The following is a 10,081-nucleotide window of genomic DNA, read 5'->3' on the forward strand; positions in this document are numbered from 1 at the left end:
GATCTCTTTGGTGTGTCTAGAATTGAATGCCTAGCTCTTGTAAGTGGTTGAGAAGTGGAAAACTTGGATGCAATGAATGTGGGGGTGGTTGGGGTATTTATAGCCCCAACCACCAAACTTGACCGTTGGTGGAGGCTGTCTGTTCGATGGCGCACCGGACAGTCCGGTGCACACCGGACATGTCCGGTGCCCCCGCCACGTCATCAATGTCGTTGGATTCTGACCGTTGGAGCTTCTGACTTCTGGGCCCGCCTGGATGTCCGGTGCACACCGGACATGTACTGTTGGATGTCCGGTGCGCCAGTTTGGGCATGCCTGACATCTGCGCGCGCTGCGCGCGCATTGAATGCGTCGCAGGTAGCCGTTGGCGCCGAAATAGCCGTTGCTCCGCGGTTGCACCGGACAGTCCGATGAATTATAGCGGAGCAGCCTTCGTAAAATCCCGAGGCTGGCGAGTTCTAGAGCTGCGTCCCGTTGGAGCACCGGACACTGTCTGGTGTACACCGGACAGTCCGGTGAATTATAGCGCGCCGGCTCTGGATTTTCCCGAAGGTGGCAAGTTGGAGTTGGAGTCCTCTGGTGCACCGGACATTGTCCGGTGCCCCCAGACCAGAGGTGCCTTCGGTTGCCTCTTTGCTCCTTTCGTTGAATCCAAAACTTGATCTTTTTATTGGCTGAGTGTGAACCTTTTACACCTGTATAATCTATACACTTGGGCAAACTTAGTTAGTCCAATAATTTGTGTTGGGCTATTCAACCACCAAAATTATTTAGGAACTAGGTGTAAGCCTAATTCCCTTTCAATCTCCTCCTTTTGGTGATTGATGCCAACACAAACCAAAGCAAATATAGAAGTGCATAATTGAACTAGTTTGCATAATGTAAGTGTAAAGGTTGCTTGGAATTGAGCCAATAGAAATACTTACAAGATATACATGGATTGTTTCTTTCATTCTTAATATTTTGGACCATGCTTGCACCACATGTTTTGTTTTTGCAAACTATTTTTGTAAATCCTTTTCAAAGTTCTTTTGCAAATAGTCAAAGATAAATAAATAAGATTTTGCAAAGCATTTTCAAGATTTGAAACTTTCTCCCCCTGTTTCAAATGCTTTTCCTTTGACTAAACAAAACTCCCCCTAAATGAGGTCCTCCTCTTAGTGTTCAAGAGGGTTTTGATATATCTTTTTGAAATACTACTTTCTCCCCCTTTTGAACATAATAGGATACCACTTGATAATATTCTTGGAAACACGAAGTTTTTGAAATTGGTGGTGGTGCGGTCCTTTTGCTTTGGGCTCTTACTCTCTCCCCCTTTGGCATGAATCGCCAAAAACGGAATCATTAGAGCCCTTGAGTTACATTCTCCCTCTTTGGTCAAAACAAATGAGTGAAGATTATACCAAAGATGGAGTCCTTTTGCTTTGTGCTCATGCTTTCTCCCCCAAGAATGGAGAGTTGCTTGGAGTGACGACGAAGGATGAGTTACGTAATGGAAGCCTTTGTCTTCGCCGAAGACACCAATTCCTTTCAATACACCTATGACTTGGTTTGAAATAGACTTGAAAATACATTAGTCATAGCATATGAAAGAGACATGATCAAAGGTATATAAATGAGCTATGTGTGCAAGTCAACAAAAGAAATTCCTAGAATCAAGAATGTTTAGCTCATGCCTAAGTTTGTTAAAAGTTTGTTCATCAAGAGGCTTGGTAAAGATATCGGCTAATTGATATTTAGTGTTAATGTAAGAAATCTCGATATCTCCCTTTTGTTGGTGATCCCTTAAAAAGTGATACCGAATGGCTATGTGCTTAGTGCGGCTATGCTCGACGGGATTATCCGCCATCTTGATTGCACTCTCATTATCACACAGCAAAGGGACTTTGGTCAATTTGTAACCGTAGTCCCGCAGGGTTTGCCTCATCCAAAGCAATTGCGCGCAACAATAGCCTGCGGCAATGTACTCGGCTTCGGCGGTGGAAAGAGCGACTGAATTTTGCTTCTTTGAAGCCCAAGACACCAAGGATCTTCCCAAGAACTGGCAAGTCCCCGATGTGCTCTTCCTATTGATTTTGCACCCCGCCCAATCGGCATCCGAATATCCAATCAAATCAAATGTGGATCCCCTAGGATACCAAAGCCCAAACTTAGGAGTATAAGCCAAATATCTCAAGATTCGTTTTACGGCCGTAAGGTGAGCTTCCTTAGGGTCGGCTTGGAATCTTGCACACATGCATACGGAAAGCATAATATCCGGTCAAGATGCACATAAATAGAGTAAAGAACCTATCATCGACCGGTATACCTTTTGATCCACGGACTTACCTCCCGTGTCGAGGTCGAGATGCCCATTAGTTCCCATGGGTGTCTTGATGGGTTTGGCATCCTTCATTCCAAACTTGCTTAGAATATCTTGAGTGTACTTGGTTTGGCTTAGGAAGGTGCCCTCTTGGAGTTGCTTCACTTGAAATCCTAGAAAATACTTCAACTCCCCCATCATAGACATCTCGAATTTTTATGTCATGATCCTACTAAACTCTTCACATGTAGACTCGTTAGTAGACCCAAATATAATATCATCAACATAAATTTGGCATACAAACAAGTCATTTTCAAGAGTTTTAGTAAAGAGTGTAGGATCGGCCTTTCCGACTTTGAAGCCATTAGCAATAAGGAAATCTCTAAGGCATTCATACCATGCTCTTGGGGCTTGCTTGAGCCCGTAAAGCGCCTTAGAGAGCTTATAGACATGGTTAGGGTACTCACTGTCTTCAAAGCCGGGAGGTTGCTCAACATAGACCTCTTCCTTGATTGGTCCATTGAGGAAGGCACTTTTCACGTCCATTTGGTAAAGCTTGAAGCCATGGTAAGTAGCATAGGCTAATAATATACGAATTGACTCAAGCCTAGCTACGAGTGCATAGGTTTCACCGAAATTCAAACCTTCGACTTGAGAGTATCCTTTGGCCACAAGTCGAGCTTTGTTCCTTGTCACCACACCATGCTCATCTTGCTTGTTGCGGAAGACCCATTTGGTTCCTACAACATTTTGATTAGGACGTGGAACTAAATGCCATACCTCATTCCTAGTGAAGTTGTTGAGCTCCTCTTGCATCGCCACCACCCAATCCGAATCTTGTAGTGCTTCCTCTACCCTGTGTGGCTCAATAGAGGAAACAAAAGAGTAATGCTCACAAAAATGTGCAACACGAGATCTAGTGGTTACCCCCTTATGAATGTCGCCGAGGATGGTGTCGACGGGGTGATCTCGTTGAATTGCTTGGTGGACTCTTGGGTGTGGCGGCTTTGGTTCTTCATCCTCCTTGTCTTGATCATTTGCATCTCCCCCTTGATCATTGCCGTCATCTTGAGGTGGCTCATTTGCTTGATCTTCTACTTCATCAACTTGAGCTTCATCCTCATTTTGAGTCGGTGGAGATGCTTGCATGGAGGAGGATGGTTGATCTTGTGCATTTGGAGGCTCTTTGGATTCCTTAGGACACACATCCCCAATAGACATGTTCCTTAGCGCGACGCATGGGGCCTCTTCAATACCTATCTCATCAAGATCAACTTGCTCTACTTGAGAGCCGTTAGTCTCATCAAACACAACGTCACAAGAAACTTCAACTTGTCCAGTGGACTTGTTAAAGACTCTATATGCCCTTGTGTTTGAGTCATATCCTAGTAAAAAGCCCTCTACAGTCTTAGGAGCAAATTTAGATTTTCTACCTCTTTTAACAAGAATAAAGCATTTGCTACCAAAGACTCTAAAATATGAAATGTTGGGCTTTTTACCGGTTAGGAGTTCATACGATGTCTTCTTGAGGATTCGGTGAAGATATAACCGGTTGATGGCATAGCAGGCGGTGTTGACCGCCTCGGCCCAAAACCGATCCGAAGTCTTGTACTCATCAAGCATGGTCCTTGCCATGTCCAATAGAGTTCGATTCTTCCTCTCCACTACACCATTTTGTTGTGGCGTGTAGGGAGAAGAGAACTCATGCTTGATGCCCTCCTCCTCAAGGAAGCCTTCGATTTGAGAGTTCTTGAACTCCGTTCCGTTGTCGTTTCTAATCTTCTTGATCCTTAAGCCAAACTCATTTTGAGCTCGTCTCAAGAATCCCTTTAAGGTCTCTTGGGTTTGAGATTTTTCCTGTAAAAAGAATACCCAAGTGAAGCGAGAATAATTATCCACAATAACTAGACAGTACTTACTCCCGCCGATGCTTATGTAAGCAATCAGGCCGAATAGATCCATGTGGAGTAGCTCAAGCGGCCTGTCGGTCGTCATGATGTTCTTGTGTGGATGATGAGCACCAACTTGCTTTCCTGCTTGGCATGCGCTACAAACCCTTTCTTTCTCAAAATGAACATTTGTTAGTCCTAAAATGTGTTCTCCCTTTAGAAGCTTGTGAAGATTCTTCATCCCAACATGTGCTAGTCGGCGATGCCAGAGCCAGCCCATGTTAGTCTTAGCAATTAAGCATGTGTCGAGTTCAGCTCTATCAAAATCTACTAAGTATAGCTGACCCTCTAACACACCCTTAAATGCTATTGAATCATCACTTCTTCTAAAGACAGTGACACCTACATCAGTAAAGAGACAGTTGTAGCCCATTTTGCATAATTGAGATACAGAAAGCAAATTGTAATCTAAAGAATCTACAAGAAAAACATTGGAAATAGAATGGTCAGGAGATATAACTATTTTACCAAGACCTTTGACCAAACCTTGATTTCCATCCCCGAATGTGATAGCTCGTTGGGGATCTTGGTTTTTCTCGTAGGAGGAGAACATCTTCTTCTCCCCTGTCATGTGGTTTGTGCACCCGCTGTCGAGTATCCAACTTGAGCCCCCGGATGCATAAACCTACAAAACAAGTTTAGTTCTTGACTTTAGGTACCCAAATGGTTTTGGGTCCTTTGGCATTAGACACAAGAACTTTGGGTACCCAAACACAAGTCTTTGACCCCTTGTGCTTGCCCCCAACATATTTGGCAACTACTTTGCCGGATTTGTTAGTCAACACATAAGATGCATCAAAAGTTTTAAATGAAAGACTATGTTCATTTGATGCATTAGGAATTTTCTTCTTAGGCAACTTAGCACGGGTTGGTTGCCTAGAGCTAGATGTCTCACTCTTATACATAAAAGCATGGTTAGAACCAGAGTGAGACTTCCTAGAATGAATTTTCCTAATTTTGTCCTCGGGATAACCGACAGGGTATAAAATGTAACCCTCGTTATCCTGAGGCATGAGAGCCTTGCCCTTAACAAAGTTGGATAATCTTTTAGGAGGGGCATTAAGTTTGACATTGTCTCCCCTTTGGAAGCCAATGTCATCCTTGATGCCAGGGCGTCTCCCACTATAGAGCATACTTCTAGCAAATTTAAATTTTTCATTTTCTAAGTTATGCTCGGCAATTTTTGCATCTAATATTGCTATATGATCATTTTGTTGTTTAATTAAAGTCATGTGATCATGAATAGCATTGATATCAACATCTCTACATCTAGTACAAATGGAAACATGCTCAACACTAGATGTAGAGGGTTTGCATGAATTAAGTTCAACGATCTTAGCACGCAAGATATCATTATTATCTCTAAGATCGGAAATTGTAACATTGCAAACATCTAGTTCTTTGGCCTTAGCAATTAAATTTTCATTTTCTACTCTAAGGCTAGCAAGAGAAATATTTAATTCTTCAAATCTAGCAAGCAAATCATCATTATTATCTCTAGGATTGGAAATCGAAACATTGCAAGCATGTGAATCAACCTTAGCATTTAAACTAGCATTTTCATGTCTAAGGTTGTCAATCATCTCATGGCAAGTGCTTAGCTCACTAGATAGTTTTTGACATTTTTCTACTTCTAGAGCGTAAGCATTTTTAACCTTAACATGCTTCTTATTTTCTTTAATAAGGAAGTCCTCTTGAGTGTCCAAGAGATCATCCTTTTCATGGATGGCACTAATCAATTCATTAAGTTTTTCTTTTTGTTGCATGTTGAGGTTGGCAAAAAGAGTACGCAAATTGTCTTCCTCATCACTAGCATTATCATCACTAGAGGATTCATATTTAGTGGAGGATTTAGATTTAACCTTCTTTTTGCCGTCCTTTGCCATGAGGCACTTGTGGCCGACGTTTGGGAAGAGGAGTCCCTTGGTGACGGCGATGTTGGCGGTGTCCTCGTCGTCGGAGGAGTCGCTTGAGCTTTCGTCGGAGTCCCACTCGCGACAAACATGGGCATCGCCGCCCTTCTTCTTGTAGTACCTCTTCTTCTCCTTTCTTCTCCCCTTCTTGTCGTCGCCCCTGTCACTATCACTTGATAATGGACATTTAGCTATAAAGTGACCGGGCTTACCACACTTGTAGCAAACCTTCTTGGAGTGGGACTTGTAGTCTTTCCCTCTCCTTTGTTTGAGGATTTGGCGGAAGCTCTTGATGACGAGCGCCATTTCCTCATTGTCGAGCTTGGAGGCGTCGATTGGTTGTCTACTTGGTGTAGACTCCTCCTTCTTTTCCTCCGTCGCCTTGAATGCGACGGGTTGAGCTTCGGATGTGGAGGGATCATCAAGCTCGTTGATCTTCCTCGAGCCTTCGATCATGCACTCAAAACTTACAAAATTCCCGATTACTTCCTCGGGGGTCATTAGTGTATACCTTGGGTTGCCACAGATTAATTGAACTTGAGTAGGATTAAGGAAAATAAGAGATCTTAGAATAACCTTAACCATCTCGTGGTCATCCCACTTTTTGCTCCCGAGGTTGCGCACTTGATTCACCAAGGTCTTGAGCCGGTTGTACATGTTTTGTGGCTCCTCCCCTTTGCGAAGCCGGAACCGACCGAGCTCCCCCTCGATCGTCTCCCGCTTGGTGATCTTTGTGAGCTCATCTCCTTCGTGAGCGGTTTTGAGCACATCCCAAACCTCCTTGGCGCTCTTCAACCCTTGCACTTTGTTATACTCCTCTCTACTTAGAGAGGCGAGGAGTATTGTTGTCGCTTGAGAGTTGAAGTGCTCGATTTGGGCCACCTCATCCTCATCATAGTCTTTATCCCCTACGGATGGTACCTGTGCACCAAACTCAACAACATCCCATATACTTTTATGGAGTGAGGTTAGATGAAATCGCATTAAATCACTCCACCTAGCATAATCTTCACCATTGAAGGTTGGTGGTTTCCCTAATGGGACGAAAAGTAAAGGTGTATGTTTGGAAATGCGAGGGTAGCGTAGGGGGATCTTACTATACTTCTTGCGCTCTTGGCGCTTAGAAGTGACGGACGCCGCGTCGGAGCCGGAGGTGGATGGCGATGAAGAATCGGTCTCGTAGTAGACCACTTTCCTCATCCTGTTTTTCTTGTCCCCACTCCGACGTGTCTTGTGAGAAGAAGATTTCTCCTTCTTCTCCTTGTGGTGTGAAGAAGACTTCTTCTCCTTCCCTTTGGAGGAGTTCTTCTTCTCCTTCCTTTTGGTGCGGGACTCTTCCGATGAAGTGCTCCCATGGCTTGTAGTGGGCTTTTCGCCGGTCTCCATCTCCTTCTTGGCGTGATCTCCCGACATCACTTCGAGCGGTTAGGCTCTAATGAAGAACCGGGCTCCGATACCAATTGATAGTCGCCTAGAGGGGGGGTGAATAGGGCGAAACTGAAATTTACAAATATAAACACAACTACAAGCCGGGTTAGCGTTAGAAATATAAACGAGTCCGCGAGAGAGGGCGCAAAACAAATCGCAAGCAAATGAAGAGTGTGACACGCGGATTTGTTTTACCGAGGTTCGGTTCTCGCAAACCTACTCCCCATTGAGGAGGCCACAAAGGCCGGGTCTCTTTCAACCCTTCCCTCTCTCAAACGGTCCCTCGAACCGAGTGAGCTTCTCTTCTCAAATCAAAGCCGGGAACAAAACTTCCCCGCAAGGGCCACCACACAATTGGTGCCTCTTGCCTTGATTACAATTGAGTGTTGATCATAAGAGCAAGTGAGAAAGAAAAGAAGCAATCCAAGCGCAAGAGCTCAAAAGAACACGGCCAATCTCTCTCGCTAATCACTAAAGCCTTTTGTGGAATTGGAGAGGATTTGATCTCTTTGGTGTGTCTAGAATTGAATGCCTAGCTCTTGTAAGTGGTTGAGAAGTGGAAAACTTGGATGCAATTAATGTGGGGGTGGTTGGGGTATTTATAGCCCCAACCACCAAACTTGACCGTTGGTGGAGGCTGTCTGTTCGATGGCGCACCGGACAGTCCGGTGCACACCGGACATGTCCGGTGCCCCCGCCACGTCATCAATGCCGTTGGATTCTGACCGTTGGAGCTTCTGACTTCTGGGCCCGCCTGGATGTCTGGTGCACACCGGACATGTACTGTTGGATGTCCGGTGCGCCAGTTTGGGCGTGCCTGACATCTGCGCGCGCTGCGCGCGCATTGAATGCGTCGCAGGTAGCCGTTGGCGCCGAAATAGCCGTTGCTCCGCGGTTGCACCGGACAGTCCGGTGCACACCGGACATGTCCGGTGAATTATAGCGGAGCAGCCTTCGTAAAATCCCGAGGCTGGCGAGTTCTAGAGCTGCGTCCCGTTGGAGCACCGGACACTGTCCGGTGTATACCGGACAGTCCGGTGAATTATAGCGCGCCGGCTCTGGATTTTCCCGAAGGTGGCAAGTTGGAGTTGGAGTCCTCTGGTGCACCGGACACTGTCCGGTGCCCCCAGACCAGAGGTGCCTTCGGTTGCCTCTTTGCTCCTTTCGTTGAATCCAAAACTTGATCTTTTTATTGGCTGAGTGTGAACCTTTTACACCTGTATAATCTATACACTTGGGCAAACTTAGTTAGTCCAATAATTTGTGTTGGGCTATTCAACCACCAAAATTATTTAGGAACTAGGTGTAAGCCTAATTCCCTTTCGCTATTCTTGGGTACTCAATGTCATTAGCACCTGCTCGTACAATTTGGGTTCTAAATGTGTTGTTTTGTGGTGAAAAAATGGTGGGAAGAGTTGTTTCTGAAATTTTTATGAAAAAGCTCCTGCCAATGTGTTGTTTTGTGGTGAAAAAATGGTGGGAAGAAAGTGGCGCCGAAAGCACCGTGGAGGGCTGGAGGCTGTGAACCGTTTCGTGTACTCAGCAGTAATTGCAATTAATACTTCACGCTAGATCACAGGGGTACATGCGTCTATTCTCTTGGCTTGTATTATGTCTGAGAAAAGCTAAAACGCCAGTTAAACTTGGACGGAGGGAGTATTTAATTTTCAATTATCCGAAATAGACCAATGTGTACGCGCCAATCATGGTTAATCATGGTTAATGGTATTGAGAAACAACATAGTTGTAGATCCTAGATTCGGACACGAAGTCTCTCGTCAGCAACGGATGCGTGAGAAAGCTGTGACAACACAAACACAAGACAAAAGATAAAATGTGGAAAAAAACTCTTTCCTGAGGGGGACATATTTATTGTATAGAAAAGTAAAGCCCACAAAGGTACGTTTGATATTAGCCAACATAACTTTTATAGAGTTTCTTAGCACTCTCACACGAATACCGTGACGAACTCATGCCTTGTTAAAACTAAAAAACCAGTGTGAAAAAATATAGAAAGAGTGCATAGTGCCGCCCCATTCATTACACTTGTTTCTCATTAAAAGCCTTTTAGAAAACTCACAATAAAAAAGAGTACAACATGTGTCTTCAAAACAACTACAACCTTCAGCGTTATACAACTTACGATCTTTAGGATCAAATAGCAAGGGCTGAAATTCAGAGATGCTCTCCTCCTTGAACCCTGCAAATCTCTCAAGTATCACATTCCTGTACCTCGAACACATTTTCTAAATGCGAATGCGAGTAAATATTTAGTGAATAAATCAGCTAGATTACTATAATACTTGACTTGTAGGATCTTACCTCACCGTCATTTTGTAGTTCGTGAATATATAACTTAAGAGAAATATGGTTAGTCATAATACTTTTAATATAGCTTGTTTCAATTTGTGCAACTCATGCTGCATTATCTCCATAGATGTTGATGGGGGTATTTGCGGTGCCAAAACCATATGACTTTTGGATGTGAT

The sequence above is a fragment of the Zea mays genome, chromosome 8 (genome assembly GCF_902167145.1).
Source record: "Zea mays cultivar B73 chromosome 8, Zm-B73-REFERENCE-NAM-5.0, whole genome shotgun sequence".
NCBI lineage: Eukaryota > Viridiplantae > Streptophyta > Magnoliopsida > Poales > Poaceae > Zea > Zea mays.